We start from the raw sequence: 16,105 nt of genomic DNA, 5'->3' as shown, positions 1-16,105 counted from the left end.
ATTCAGAGTCCAAAATGTTTACCAATACACCATGAAACCTCATCCATTAGGGAGCATCTAAATATTTTTATAAGAATGTACTCTCGGAGAGATTTGAACTGAATGGTACTTACAAAAACCAATAGGACCTACCAAGATTTAAATACAGATCACTGTATTCAAAGATCAGAGTGGAGTGGTTACCAATACACCAAGAAACCACATTCATTAGGGAACATCTAAAAAAAATTTCTAAAATGTTAGATTCTTAGAAGACACATTTTATTAAAGTTATTGTACGTATATTAACATCAATGCTTATTGGATTACACAGTAAAATTCATATAATTACAAACATTTCTATAACTACCTTTTTTAGATTTTAGTAAATTTTTACAATAATCAGTGATTTAAAAAAATGTATTATATGTATAAAAAAGAAAAGTTTTTGTCAATCAAGGACTTAAACTAAAGGTACTAAAATGCATCTGGTCCCACCGAGATTTGAACTCAATTTACTGGATTCAGAGTACAGAGTGCTAACCATAACACCATGGAATCTCCCTTCTAATAACACATATAAAACTTTCTCTCAGAGTGTAAGATCTTTATTTCTACAAGATACAGAAATATTCATTCAGAGAGATATGTACTACATTGTATTTACAAATAAAATCATTAGGACCTACCAATTTGTATATACAGATTATTAGTTTCAGAGTCCAGAATTGTTAACAGTACACTATGAAAGCTCATTCATATGGTGGCATGTAAAAAATGTTCTCACAGTGTAAGATTCTTAGAGGTTACATTTTATTGGAATTATATTACCGATAAACCTGTCTCTCAGTGTGTATGATTCTTAATTTATGCAATTTATAGAAATTTTCTTTCTCAGTGATATGAAATGCATAATACGTACAAAAAAGCAATAGGACCTACCAAGATGTAAATACAGATCATGGATTCAGAGTCCAAAATGGTTACAAATACACCAGGAAACCTCATTCATGAGGAAGCATTTAAACAGTTTTCATTAGAATGTACTCTCAGAGAAATATAAACTGAACGGTACTTACAAAAAACCAATAGGACCTACCAAGATTTAAATACAGATCACTGGATTCAAAGATCAGAGTGGTTACCAATACACCAAGAAACTTCATTCATGAGGGAGAGCTAAACATTTTTTTTTAAATGTTAGATTCTTAGAAGACACATTTTATTGCAATTATTGTACATATATTTACATCAACGCTTATTTGGGTTATATAGTAAAATTCATATAATTACATACATTTCTATAACTACCTTTTTCTAGCTTTTAGTACATATTTACAAAAATCAGTGATTTAAAAAAATTATTATATGTATGAAAAAGAAGACTTTCTGTCAATCAAGAACTTAATCATCAGGGCCCAACGAGATTTGAACTCGGATCACTGGATTCAGAGTTCAGAGTGCTAACCATTACACCATGGAACCTCTCTTCTAACACAACATATACAACTTTCTCTTAGAGTGTGAGATCTTATTTTCTACAAGTTACAGGAATAATAATCAGAGAGATAAGTATTACATTGTATTTACAAAAAAAAAGCCATTAGGACCTACCAAATTTTTATACAGATTATAGGTTTCAGAGTCCAGAATTGTTAACAGCACACAATGAAACCTCATTCATATGGTAGCATGTACATTTTTTGTCAGAGTATAAGATTCTTAGTGGATACATTTTATTGGAATTAAATGACAGATAAACCTGTCTCTCAGTGTGTAAGATTCTTAATTTATGCAATTTATAGATATTTTCTTTCTCAGAGATATTAACTGTATTGTACTTACAACAAAACCAATAGAACCTACCAAGATGTAAATATAGATCATGGATTCAGAGTCCAAAATGTTTACCAATATACCATGAAACCTCATCCATTAGGGAGCATCTAAATATTTTTATAAGAATGTACTCTCAGAGAGATATGAACTGAATGGTACTTACAAAAAACCAATAGGACCTACCAAGATTTAAATACAGATCACTGTATTCAAAGATCAGAGTGGAGTGGTTACCAATACACCAAGAAACCACATTCATTAGGGAACATCTAAACATTTTTTTCTAAAATGTTAGATTCTTAGAAGACACATTTTATTGAAGTTATTGTACATATATTAACATCAATGCTTATTTGGATTACACAGTAAAATTCATATAATTACAAACATTTCTATAACTACCTTTTTTTTAGATTTTAGTACATTTTTACAATAATCAGTGATTTTAAAAAAATGTATTATATGTATAAAAAAGAAAAGTTTTTGTTAATCAAGGAATTAAACTTTGTACTAATTGCACCTGGTCCCACCGAGATTTGAACTCAATTTACTGGATTCAGAGTACAGAGTGCTAACCATAACACCATGGAATCTCCCTTCTAATAACACATATAAAACTTGCTCTCAGAGTGTAAGATCTTTATTTCTACAAGATACAGAAATATTAATTCAGAGAGATATGTACTACATTGTATTTACAAATAAAATCATTAGGACCTACCAATTTGTATATACAGATTATTAGTTTCAGAGTCCAGAATTGTTAACAGTACACTATGAAAGCTCATTTATATGGTGGCATGTAAAAAATGTTCTCACAGTGTAAGATTCTTAGAGGTTACATTTTATTGGAATTATATTACCGATAAACCTGTCTCTCAGTGTGTATGATTCTTAATGTATGCAATTTATAGATATTTTCTTTCTCAGTGATGTGAACTGCATAATACGTACAAAAAAACAATAGGACCTACCAAGATGTAAATACAAATCATGGATTCAGAGTCCAAAATGGTTACAAATACACCAGGAAACCTCATTCATGAGGAAGCATTTAAACAGTTTTTATTAGAATGTACTCTCAGAGAAATATAAACTGAACGGTACTTACAAAAAACCAATAGGACCTACCAAGATTTAAATACAGATCACTGGATTCAAAGATCAGAGTGGTTACCAATACACCAAGAAACTTCATTCATGAGGGAGAGCTAAACATTTTTTTTTTAAATGTTAGATTCTTAGAAGACACATTTTATTGCAATTATTGTACATATATTTACATCAACGCTTATTTGGGTTATATAGTAAAATTCATATAATTACATACATTTCTATAACTACCTTTTTCTAGCTTTTAGTACATATTTACAAAAATCAGTGATTTAAAAAAATTATTATATGTATGAAAAAGAAGACTTTCTGTCAATTAAGAACTTAAACTGAAGGTACTAAAACACATCAGGTCCCACCGAGATTTGAACTCAGATCGCTGGATTCAGAGCTCAGAGTGCTAACCATTACACCATGGAACCTCTCTTCTAACACAACATATACAACTTTCTCTTAGAGTGTGAGATCTTATTTTCTACAAGTTACAGGAATAATAATCAGAGAGATAAGTATTACATTGTATTTACAAAAAAAAAGCCATTAGGACCTACCAAATTTTTATACAGATTATAGGTTTCAGAGTCCAGAATTGTTAACAGCACACAATGAAACCTCATTCATATGGTAGCATGTACATTTTTTGTCAGAGTATAAGATTCTTAGTGGATACATTTTATTGGAATTAAATGACAGATAAACCTGTCTCTCAGTGTGTAAGATTCTTAATTTATGCAATTTATAGATATTTTCTTTCTCAGAGATATTAACTGTATTGTACTTACAACAAAACCAATAGAACCTACCAAGATGTAAATATAGATCATGGATTCAGAGTCCAAAATGTTTACCAATATACCATGAAACCTCATCCATTAGGGAGCATCTAAATATTTTTATAAGAATGTACTCTCAGAGAGATATGAACTGAATGGTACTTACAAAAAACCAATAGGACCTACCAAGATTTAAATACAGATCACTGTATTCAAAGATCAGAGTGGAGTGGTTACCAATACACCAAGAAACCACATTCATTAGGGAACATCTAAACATTTTTTTCTAAAATGTTAGATTCTTAGAAGACACATTTTATTGAAGTTATTGTACATATATTAACATCAATGCTTATTTGGATTACACAGTAAAATTCATATAATTACAAACATTTCTATAACTACCTTTTTTTTAGATTTTAGTACATTTTTACAATAATCAGTGATTTTTACAAAAAATGTATTATATGTATAAAAAAGAAAAGTTTTTGTCAATCAAGGACTTAAACTGAAGGTACTAAAATGCACCTGGTCCCACCGAGGTTTGAACTCAATTTACTGGATTCAGAGTACAGAGTGCTAACCATAACACCATGGAATCTCCCTTCTAATAACACATATAAAACTTTCTCTCAGAGTGTAAGATCTTTATTTCTACAAGATACAGAAATATTCATTCAGAGAGATATGTACTACATTGTATTTACAAATAAAACCATTAGGACCTACCAATTTGTATATACAGATTATTAGTTTCAGAGTCCAGAATTGTTAACAGTACACCATGAAAGCTCATTCATATGGTGGCATGTAAAAAATGTTCTCACAGTGTAAGATTCTTAGAGGTTACATTTTATTGGAATTATATTACCGATAAACCTGTCTCTCAGTGTGTATGATTCTTAATTTATGCAATTTATAGATATTTTCTTTCTCAGAGATATGAACTGCATAATACTTACAAAAAAAAACAATAGGACCTACCAAGATGTAAATACAAATCATGGATTCAGAGTCCAAAATGGTTACAAATACACCAGGAAACCTCATTCATGAGGAAGCATTTAAACAGTTGTTATTAGAATGTACTCTCAGAGAAATATAAACTGAACGGTACTTACAAAAAACCAATAGGACCTACCAAGATTTAAATACAGATCACTGGATTCAAAGATCAGAGTGGTTACCAATACACCAAGAAACTTCATTCATGAGGGAGAGCTAAACATTTTTTTCTAAAATGTTAGATTCTTAGAAGACACATTTTATTGCAATTATTGTACATATATTTACATCAACGCTTATTTGGGTTATATAGTAACATTCATATAATTACATACATTTCTATAACTACCTTTTTTTAGCTTTTAGTACATATTTACAAAAATCAGTGATTTAAAAAAATTATTATATGTATGAAAAAGAAGACTTTCTGTCAATCAAGAACTTAAACTGAAGGTACTAAAACACATCAGGTCCCACCGAGATTTGAACTCGGATCACTGGATTCAGAGTCCAGAGTGCTAACCATTACACCACGAAACCTCTCTTCTAACAGCACATATACAACTTTCTATTAGAGTGTGAGATCTTATTTTCTACAAGTTACAGGAATAATAATCAGAGAGATAAGTATTACATTGTATTTACAAAAAAAAGCCATTAGGACCTACCAAATTTTTATACAGATTATAGGTTTCAGAGTCCAGAATTGTTAACAGTACACAATGAAACCTCATTCATATGGTAGCATGTACATTTTTTGTCAGAGTATAAGATTCTTAGTGGATACATTTTATTGGAATTAAATGACAGATAAACCTGTCTCTCAGTGTGTAAGATTCTTAATTTATGCAATTTATAGATATTTTCTTTCTCAGAGATATTAACTGTATTGTACTTACAACAAAACCAATAGAACCTACCAAGATTTAAATATAGATCATGGATTCAGAGTCCAAAATGTTTACCAATACACCATGAAACCTCATCCATTAGGGAGCATCTAAATATTTTTATAAGAATGTACTCTCAGAGAGATATGAACTGAATGGTACTTACAAAAAACCAATAGGACCTACAAAGATTTAAATACAGATCACTGTATTCAAAGATCAGAGTGGAGTGGTTACCAATACACCAAGAAACCACATTCATTAGGGAACATCTAAACATTTTTTTCTAAAATGTTAGATTCTTAGAAGACACATTTTATTGAAGTTATTGTACATATATTAACATCAATGCTTATTTGGATTACACAGTAAAATTCATATAATTACAAACATTTCTATAACTACCTTTTTTTAGATTTTAGTACATTTTTACAATAATCAGTGATTTAAAAAAAATGTATTATATGTATAAAAAAGAAAAGTTTTTGTCAATCAAGGACTTAAACTTTGTACTAAAATGCACCTGGTCCCACCGAGATTTGAACTCAATTTACTGGATTCAGAGTACAGAGTGCTAACCATAACACCATGGAATCTCCCTTCTAATAACACATATAAAACTTTCTCTCAGAGTGTAAGATCTTTATTTCTACAAGATACAGAAATATTCATTCAGAGAGATATGTACTACATTGTATTTACAAATAAAACCATTAGGACCTACCAATTTGTATATACAGATTATTAGTTTCAGAGTCCAGAATTGTTAACAGTACACCATGAAAGCTCATTCATATGGTGGCATGTAAAAAATGTTCTCACAGTGTAAGATTCTTAGAGGTTACATTTTATTGGAATTATATTACCGATAAACCTGTCTCTCAGTGTGTATGATTCTTAATTTATGCAATTTATAGATATTTTCTTTCTCAGAGATATGAACTGCATAATACTTACAAAAAAAAACAATAGGACCTACCAAGATGTAAATACAAATCATGGATTCAGAGTCCAAAATGGTTACAAATACACCAGGAAACCTCATTCATGAGGAAGCATTTAAACAGTTTTTATTAGAATGTACTCTCAGAGAAATATAAACTGAATGGTACTTACAAAAAACCAATAGGACCTACCAAGATTTAAATACAGATCACTGGATTCAAAGATCAGAGTGGTTACCAATACACCAAGAAACTTCATTCATGAGGGAGAGCTAAACATTTTTTTCTAAAATGTTAGATTCTTAGAAGACACATTTTATTGCAATTATTGTACATATATTTACATCAACGCTTATTTGGGTTATATAGTAACATTCATATAATTACATACATTTCTATAACTACCTTTTTTTAGCTTTTAGTACATATTTACAAAAATCAGTGATTTAAAAAAATTATTATATGTATGAAAAAGAAGACTTTCTGTCAATCAAGAACTTAAACTGAAGGTACTAAAACACATCAGGTCCCACCGAGATTTGAACTCGGATCACTGGATTCAGAGTCCAGAGTGCTAACCATTACACCACGAAACCTCTCATCTAACAGCACATATACAACTTTCTATTAGAGTGTGAGATCTTATTTTCTACAAGTTACAGGAATAATAATCAGAAAGATAAGTATTACATTGTATTTACAAAAAAAAGCCATTAGGACCTACCAAATTTTTATACAGATTATAGGTTTCAGAGTCCAGAATTGTTAACAGTACACAATGAAACCTCATTCATATGGTAGCATGTAAATTTTTATGTCAGAGTATAAGATTCTTAGTGGATACATTTTATTGGAATTAAATGACAGATAAACCTGTCTCTCAGTGTGTAAGATTCTTAATTTATGCAATTTATAGATATTTTCTTTCTCAGAGATATTAACTGTATTGTACTTACAACAAAACCAATAGAACCAACCAAGATGTAAATATAGATCATGGATTCAGAGTCCAAAATGTTTACCAATACACCATGAAACCTCATCCATTAGGGAGCATCTAAATATTTTTATAAGAATGTACTCTCAGAGAGATTTGAACTGAATGGTACTTACAAAAACCAATAGGACCTACCAAGATTTAAATACAGATCACTGTATTCAAAGATCAGAGTGGAGTGGTTACCAATACACCAAGAAACCACATTCATTAGGGAACATCTAAAAAAAATTTCTAAAATGTTAGATTCTTAGAAGACACATTTTATTAAAGTTATTGTACGTATATTAACATCAATGCTTATTGGATTACACAGTAAAATTCATATAATTACAAACATTTCTATAACTACCTTTTTTAGATTTTAGTAAATTTTTACAATAATCAGTGATTTAAAAAAACGTATTATATGTATAAAAAAGAAAAGTTTTTGTCAATCAAGGACTTAAACTAAAGGTACTAAAATGCATCAGGTCCCACTGAGATTTGAACTCAATTTACTGGATTCAGAGTACAGAGTGCTAACCATAACACCATGGAATCTCCCTTCTAATAACACATATAAAACTTTCTCTCAGAGTGTAAGATCTTTATTTCTACAAGATACAGAAATATTCATTCAGAGAGATATGTACTACATTGTATTTACAAATAAAATCATTAGGACCTACCAATTTGTATATACAGATTATTAGTTTCAGAGACCAGAATTGTTAACAGTACACTATGAAGGCTCATTCATATGGTGGCATGTAAAAAATGTTCTCACAGTGTAAGATTCTTAGAGGTTACATTTTATTGGAATTATATTACCGATAAACCTGTCTCTCAGTGTGTATGATTCTTAATTTATGCAATTTATAGATATTTTCTTTCTCAGTGATATGAACTGCATAATACGTACAAAAAAACAATAGGACCTACCAAGATGTAAATACAAATCATGTATTCAGAGTCCAAAATGGTTACAAATACACCAGGAAACCTCATTCATGAGGAAGCATTTAAACAGTTTTCATTAGAATGTACTCTCAGAGAAATTTAAACTGAACGGTACTTACAAAAAACCAATAGGACCTACCAAGATTTAAATACAGATCACTGGATTCAAAGATCAGAGTGGTTACCAATACACCAAGAAACTTCATTCATGAGGGAGAGCTAAACATTTTTTTTTTAAATGTTAGATTCTTAGAAGACACATTTTATTGCAATTATTGTACATATATTTACATCAACGCTTATTTGGTTTATATAGTAAAATTCATATAATTACATACATTTCTATAACTACCTTTTTCTAGCTTTTAGTACATATTTACAAAAATCAGTGATTTAAAAAAATTATTATATGTATGAAAAAGAAGACTTTCTGTCAATCAAGAACTTAATCATCAGGGCCCAACGAGATTTGAACTCGGATCGCTGGATTCAGAGTTCAGAGTTCTAACCATTACACCATGGAACCTCTCTTCTAACACAACATATACAACTTTCTGTTAGAGTGTGAGATCTTATTTTCTACAAGTTACAGGAATAATAATCAGAGAGATAAGTATTACATTGTATTTACAAAAAAAAGCCATTAGGACCTACCAAATTTTTATACAGATTATAGGTTTCAGAGTCCAGAATTGTTAACAGTACACAATGAAACCTCATTCATATGGTAGCATGTACATTTTTTGTCAGAGTATAAGATTCTTAGTGGATACATTTTATTGGAATTAAATGACAGATAAACCTGTCTCTCAGTGTGTAAGATTCTTAATTTATGCAATTTATAGATATTTTCTTTCTCAGAGATATTAACTGTATTGTACTTTCAACAAAACCAATAGAACCTACTGTACCAAGATGTAAATATAGATCATGGATTCAGAGTCCAAAATGTTTACCAATATACCATGAAACCTCATCCATTAGGGAGCATCTAAATATTTTTATAAGAATGTACTCTCAGAGAGATATGAACTGAATGGTACTTACAAAAAACCAATAGGACCTACCAAGATTTAAATACAGATCACTGTATTCAAAGATCAGAGTGGAGTGGTTACCAATACACCAAGAAACCACATTCATTAGGGAACATCTAAACATTTTTTTCTAAAATGTTAGATTCTTAGAAGACACATTTTATTGAAGTTATTGTACATATATTAACATCAATGCTTATTTGGATTACACAGTAAAATTCATATAATTACAAACATTTCTATAACTACCTTTTTTTTAGATTTTAGTACATTTTTACAATAATCAGTGATTTTTACAAAAAATGTATTATATGTATAAAAAAGAAAAGTTTTTGTCAATCAAGGACTTAAACTGAAGGTACTAAAATGCACCTGGTCCCACCGAGGTTTGAACTCAATTTACTGGATTCAGAGTACAGAGTGCTAACCATAACACCATGGAATCTCCCTTCTAATAACACATATAAAACTTTCTCTCAGAGTGTAAGATCTTTATTTCTACAAGATACAGAAATATTCATTCAGAGAGATATGTACTACATTGTATTTACAAATAAAACCATTAGGACCTACCAATTTGTATATACAGATTATTAGTTTCAGAGTCCAGAATTGTTAACAGTACACCATGAAAGCTCATTCATATGGTGGCATGTAAAAAATCTTCTCACAGTGTAAGATTCTTAGAGGTTACATTTTATTGGAATTATATTACCGATAAACCTGTCTCTCAGTGTGTATGATTCTTAATTTATGCAATTTATAGATATTTTCTTTCTCAGAGATATGAACTGCATAATACTTACAAAAAAACAATAGGACCTACCAAGATGTAAATACAAATCATGGATTCAGAGTCCAAAATGGTTACAAATACACCAGGAAACCTCATTCATGAGGAAGCATTTAAACAGTTTTTATTAGAATGTACTCTCAGAGAAATATAAACTGAACGGTACTAACAAAAAACCAATAGGACCTACCAAGATTTAAATACAGATCACTGGATTCAAAGATCAGAGTGATTACCAATACACCAAGAAACTTAATTCATGAGGGAGAGCTAAACATTTTTTTCTTAAATGTTAGATTCTTAGAAGACACATTTTATTGCAATTATTGTACATATATTTACATCAACACTTATTTGGGTTATATAGTAAAATTCATATAATTACATACATTTCTATAACAACCTTTTTTTAGCTTTTAGTACATATTTACAAAAATCAGTGATTAAAAAAATTATTATATGTATGAAAAAGAAGACTTTCTGTCAATCAAGAACTTAAACTGAAGGTACTAAAACACATCAGGTCCCACCGAGATTTGAACTCGGATCACTGGATTCAGAGTCCAGAGTGCTAACCATTACACCACGAAACCTCTCTTCTAACAGCACATATACAACTTTCTATTAGAGTGTGAGATCTTATTTTCTACAAGTTACAGGAATAATAATCAGAAAGATAAGTATTACATTGTATTTACAAAAAAAAGCCATTAGGACCTACCAAATTTTTATACAGATTATAGGTTTCAGAGTCCAGAATTGTTAACAGTACACAATGAAACCTCATTCATATGGTAGCATGTAAATTTTTATGTCAGAGTATAAGATTCTTAGTGGATACATTTTATTGGAATTAAATGACAGATAAACCTGTCTCTCAGTGTGTAAGATTCTTAATTTATGCAATTTATAGATATTTTCTTTCTCAGAGATATTAACTGTATTGTACTTACAACAAAACCAATAGAACCAACCAAGATGTAAATATAGATCATGGATTCAGAGTCCAAAATGTTTACCAATACACCATGAAACCTCATCCATTAGGGAGCATCTAAATATTTTTATAAGAATGTACTCTCAGAGAGATTTGAACTGAATGGTACTTACAAAAACCAATAGGACCTACCAAGATTTAAATACAGATCACTGTATTCAAAGATCAGAGTGGAGTGGTTACCAATACACCAAGAAACCACATTCATTAGGGAACATCTAAAAAAAAATTCTAAAATGTTAGATTCTTAGAAGACACATTTTATTAAAGTTATTGTACGTATATTAACATCAATGCTTATTGGATTACACAGTAAAATTCATATAATTACAAACATTTCTATAACTACCTTTTTTAGATTTTAGTAAATTTTTACAATAATCAGTGATTTAAAAAAACTTATTATATGTATAAAAAAGAAAAGTTTTTGTCAATCAAGGACTTAAACTAAAGGTACTAAAATGCATCAGGTCCCACTGAGATTTGAACTCAATTTACTGGATTCAGAGTACAGAGTGCTAACCATAACACCATGGAATCTCCCTTCTAATAACACATATAAAACTTTCTCTCAGAGTGTAAGATCTTTATTTCTACAAGATACAGAAATATTCATTCAGAGAGATATGTACTACATTGTATTTACAAATAAAATCATTAGGACCTACCAATTTGTATATACAGATTATTAGTTTCAGAGACCAGAATTGTTAACAGTACACTATGAAGGCTCATTCATATGGTGGCATGTAAAAAATGTTCTCACAGTGTAAGATTCTTAGAGGTTACATTTTATTGGAATTATATTACCGATAAACCTGTCTCTCAGTGTGTATGATTCTTAATTTATGCAATTTATAGATATTTTCTTTCTCAGTGATATGAACTGCATAATACGTACAAAAAAACAATAGGACCTACCAAGATGTAAATACAAATCATGTATTCAGAGTCCAAAATGGTTACAAATACACCAGGAAACCTCATTCATGAGGAAGCATTTAAACAGTTTTCATTAGAATGTACTCTCAGAGAAATTTAAACTGAACGGTACTTACAAAAAACCAATAGGACCTACCAAGATTTAAATACAGATCACTGGATTCAAAGATCAGAGTGGTTACCAATACACCAAGAAACTTCATTCATGAGGGAGAGCTAAACATTTTTTTTTTAAATGTTAGATTCTTAGAAGACACATTTTATTGCAATTATTGTACATATATTTACATCAACGCTTATTTGGTTTATATAGTAAAATTCATATAATTACATACATTTCTATAACTACCTTTTTCTAGCTTTTAGTACATATTTACAAAAATCAGTGATTTAAAAAAAATATTATATGTATGAAAAAGAAGACTTTCTGTCAATCAAGAACTTAATCATCAGGGCCCAACGAGATTTGAACTCTGATCGCTGGATTCAGAGTTCAGAGTTCTAACCATTACACCATGGAACCTCTCTTCTAACACAACATATACAACTTTCTGTTAGAGTGTGAGATCTTATTTTCTACAAGTTACAGGAATAATAATCAGAGAGATAAGTATTACATTGTATTTACAAAAAAAAGCCATTAGGACCTACCAAATTTTTATACAGATTATAGGTTTCAGAGTCCAGAATTGTTAACAGTACACAATGAAACCTCATTCATATGGTAGCATGTACATTTTTTGTCAGAGTATAAGATTCTTAGTGGATACATTTTATTGGAATTAAATGACAGATAAACCTGTCTCTCAGTGTGTAAGATTCTTAATTTATGCAATTTATAGATATTTTCTTTCTCAGAGATATTAACTGTATTGTACTTACAACAAAACCAATAGAACCTACCAAGATGTAAATATAGATCATGGATTCAGAGTCCAAAATGTTTACCAATATACCATGAAACCTCATCCATTAGGGAGCATCTAAATATTTTTATAAGAATGTACTCTCAGAGAGATATGAACTGAATGGTACTTACAAAAAACCAATAGGACCTACCAAGATTTAAATACAGATCACTGTATTCAAAGATCAGAGTGGAGTGGTTACCAATACACCAAGAAACCACATTCATTAGGGAACATCTAAACATTTTTTTCTAAAATGTTAGATTCTTAGAAGACACATTTTATTGAAGTTATTGTACATATATTAACATCAATGCTTATTTGGATTACACAGTAAAATTCATATAATTACAAACATTTCTATAACTACCTTTTTTTTAGATTTTAGTACATTTTTACAATAATCAGTGATTTTTACAAAAAATGTATTATATGTATAAAAAAGAAAAGTTTTTGTCAATCAAGGACTTAAACTGAAGGTACTAAAATGCACCTGGTCCCACCGAGGTTTGAACTCAATTTACTGGATTCAGAGTACAGAGTGCTAACCATAACACCATGGAATCTCCCTTCTAATAACACATATAAAACTTTCTCTCAGAGTGTAAGATCTTTATTTCTACAAGATACAGAAATATTCATTCAGAGAGATATGTACTACATTGTATTTACAAATAAAACCATTAGGACCTACCAATTTGTATATACAGATTATTAGTTTCAGAGTCCAGAATTGTTAACAGTACACCATGAAAGCTCATTCATATGGTGGCATGTAAAAAATCTTCTCACAGTGTAAGATTCTTAGAGGTTACATTTTATTGGAATTATATTACCGATAAACCTGTCTCTCAGTGTGTATGATTCTTAATTTATGCAATTTATAGATATTTTCTTTCTCAGAGATATGAACTGCATAATACTTACAAAAAAACAATAGGACCTACCAAGATGTAAATACAAATCATGGATTCAGAGTCCAAAATGGTTACAAATACACCAGGAAACCTCATTCATGAGGAAGCATTTAAACAGTTTTCATTAGAATGTACTCTCAGAGAAATATAAACTGAACGGTACTTACAAAAAACCAATAGGACCTACCAAGATTTAAATACAGATCACTGGATTCAAAGATCAGAGTGATTACCAATACACCAAGAAACTTAATTCATGAGGGAGAGCTAAACATTTTTTTCTAAAATGTTAGATTCTTAGAAGACACATTTTATTGCAATTATTGTACATATATTTACATCAACACTTATTTGGGTTATATAGTAAAATTCATATAATTACATACATTTCTATAGCAACCTTTTTTTAGCTTTTAGTACATATTTACAAAAATCAGTGATTAAAAAAATTATTATATGTATGAAAAAGAAGACTTTCTGTCAATCAAGAACTTAAACTGAAGGTACTAAAACACATCAGGTCCCACCGAGATTTGAACTCGGATCGCTGGATTCAGAGCCCAGAGTGCTAACCATTACACCATTAAACTTCTCTTCTAACACAACATATACAACTTTCTCTTAGAGTGTGAGATCTTATTTTCTACAAGTTACAGGAATAATAATCAGAGAGATAAGTATTACATTGTATTTACAGAAAAAAAGCCATTAGGACCTACCAAATTTTTATACAGATTATAGGTTTCAGAGTCCAGAATTGTTAACAGCACACAATGAAACCTCATTCATATGGTAGCATGTACATTTTTTGTCAGAGTATAAGATTCTTAGTGGATACATTTTATTGGAATTAAATGACAGATAAACCTGTCTCTCAGTGTGTAAGATTCTTAATTTATGCAATTTATAGATATTTTCTTTCTCAGAGGTATTAACTGTATTGTACTTACAATAAAACCAATAGAACCTACCAAGATGTAAATATAGATCATGGATTCAGAGTCCAAAATGTTTACCAATATACCATGAAACCTCATCCATTAGGGAGCATCTAAATATTTTTATAAGAATGTACTCTCAGAGAGATATGAACTGAATGGTACTTACAAAAAACCAATAGGACCTACCAAGATTTAAATACAGATCACTGTATTCAAAGATCAGAGTGGAGTGGTTACCAATACACCAAGAAACCACATTCATTAGGGAACATCTAAACATTTTTTTCTAAAATGTTAGATTCTTAGAAGACACATTTTATTGAAGTTATTGTACATATATTAACATCAATGCTTATTTGGATTACACAGTAAAATTCATATAATTACAAACATTTCTATAACTACCTTTTTTTTAGATTTTAGTACATTTTTACAATAATCAGCAATTTAAAAAAAATGTATTATATGTATAAAAAAGAAAAGTTTTTGTCAATCAAGGAATTCAACTTTGTACGAAAATGCACCTGGTCCCACCGAGATTTGAACTCAATTTACTGGATTCAGAGTACAGAGTGCTAACCATAACACCATGGAATATCCCTTCTAATAACACATATAAAACTTTCTCTCAGAGTGTAAGATCTTTATTTCTACAAGATACAGAAATATTCATTCAGAGAGATATGTACTACATTGTATTTACAAATAAAATCATTAGGACCTACCAATTTGTATATACAGATTATTAGTTTCAGAGTCCAGAATTGTTAACAGTACACTATGAAAGCTCATTCATATGGTGGCATGTAAAAAATGTTCTCACAGTGTAAGATTCTTAGAGGTTACATTTTATTGGAATTATATTACCGATAAACCTGTCTCTCAGTGTGTATGATTCTTAATTTATGCAATTTATAGATATTTTCTTTCTCAGTGATATGAACTGCATAATACGTACAAAAAAACAATAGGACCTACCAAGATGTAAATACAAATCATGGATTCAGAGTCCAAAATGGTTACAAATACACCAGGAAACCTCATTCATGAGGAAGCATTTAAACAGTTTTCATTAGAATGTACTCTCA

The 16,105-nt window shown here is 29.9% G+C and overlaps 4 non-coding genes across 4 annotated transcripts; all 4 read right to left on the bottom strand.

The window, feature by feature from the left end:
- Positions 1 to 3,281: 3,281 nt before the first annotated feature.
- On the bottom strand, positions 3,282 to 3,353 carry TRNAQ-CUG (transfer RNA glutamine (anticodon CUG)). The gene has a single exon. It is a non-coding gene; the product is annotated as a tRNA-Gln (tRNA).
- Positions 3,354 to 5,177: 1,824 nt separating this feature from the next.
- TRNAQ-CUG (transfer RNA glutamine (anticodon CUG)) lies at positions 5,178 to 5,249 on the bottom strand. The gene has a single exon. It is a non-coding gene; the product is annotated as a tRNA-Gln (tRNA).
- A 1,818-nt stretch (positions 5,250 to 7,067) lies between these two features.
- Positions 7,068 to 7,139, bottom strand: TRNAQ-CUG (transfer RNA glutamine (anticodon CUG)). Its single transcript has one exon. It is a non-coding gene; the product is annotated as a tRNA-Gln (tRNA).
- Positions 7,140 to 10,833: 3,694 nt separating this feature from the next.
- TRNAQ-CUG (transfer RNA glutamine (anticodon CUG)) lies at positions 10,834 to 10,905 on the bottom strand. The gene has a single exon. It is a non-coding gene; the product is annotated as a tRNA-Gln (tRNA).
- Positions 10,906 to 16,105: the final 5,200 nt, after the last annotated feature.

Source organism: Pseudophryne corroboree, chromosome 11, assembly GCF_028390025.1.
Source record: "Pseudophryne corroboree isolate aPseCor3 chromosome 11, aPseCor3.hap2, whole genome shotgun sequence".
NCBI classification, from domain to species: domain Eukaryota; kingdom Metazoa; phylum Chordata; class Amphibia; order Anura; family Myobatrachidae; genus Pseudophryne; species Pseudophryne corroboree.
Note: the sequence above shows the minus strand (reverse complement) of the source record. Positions and strands in the feature narration are given on the sequence as shown.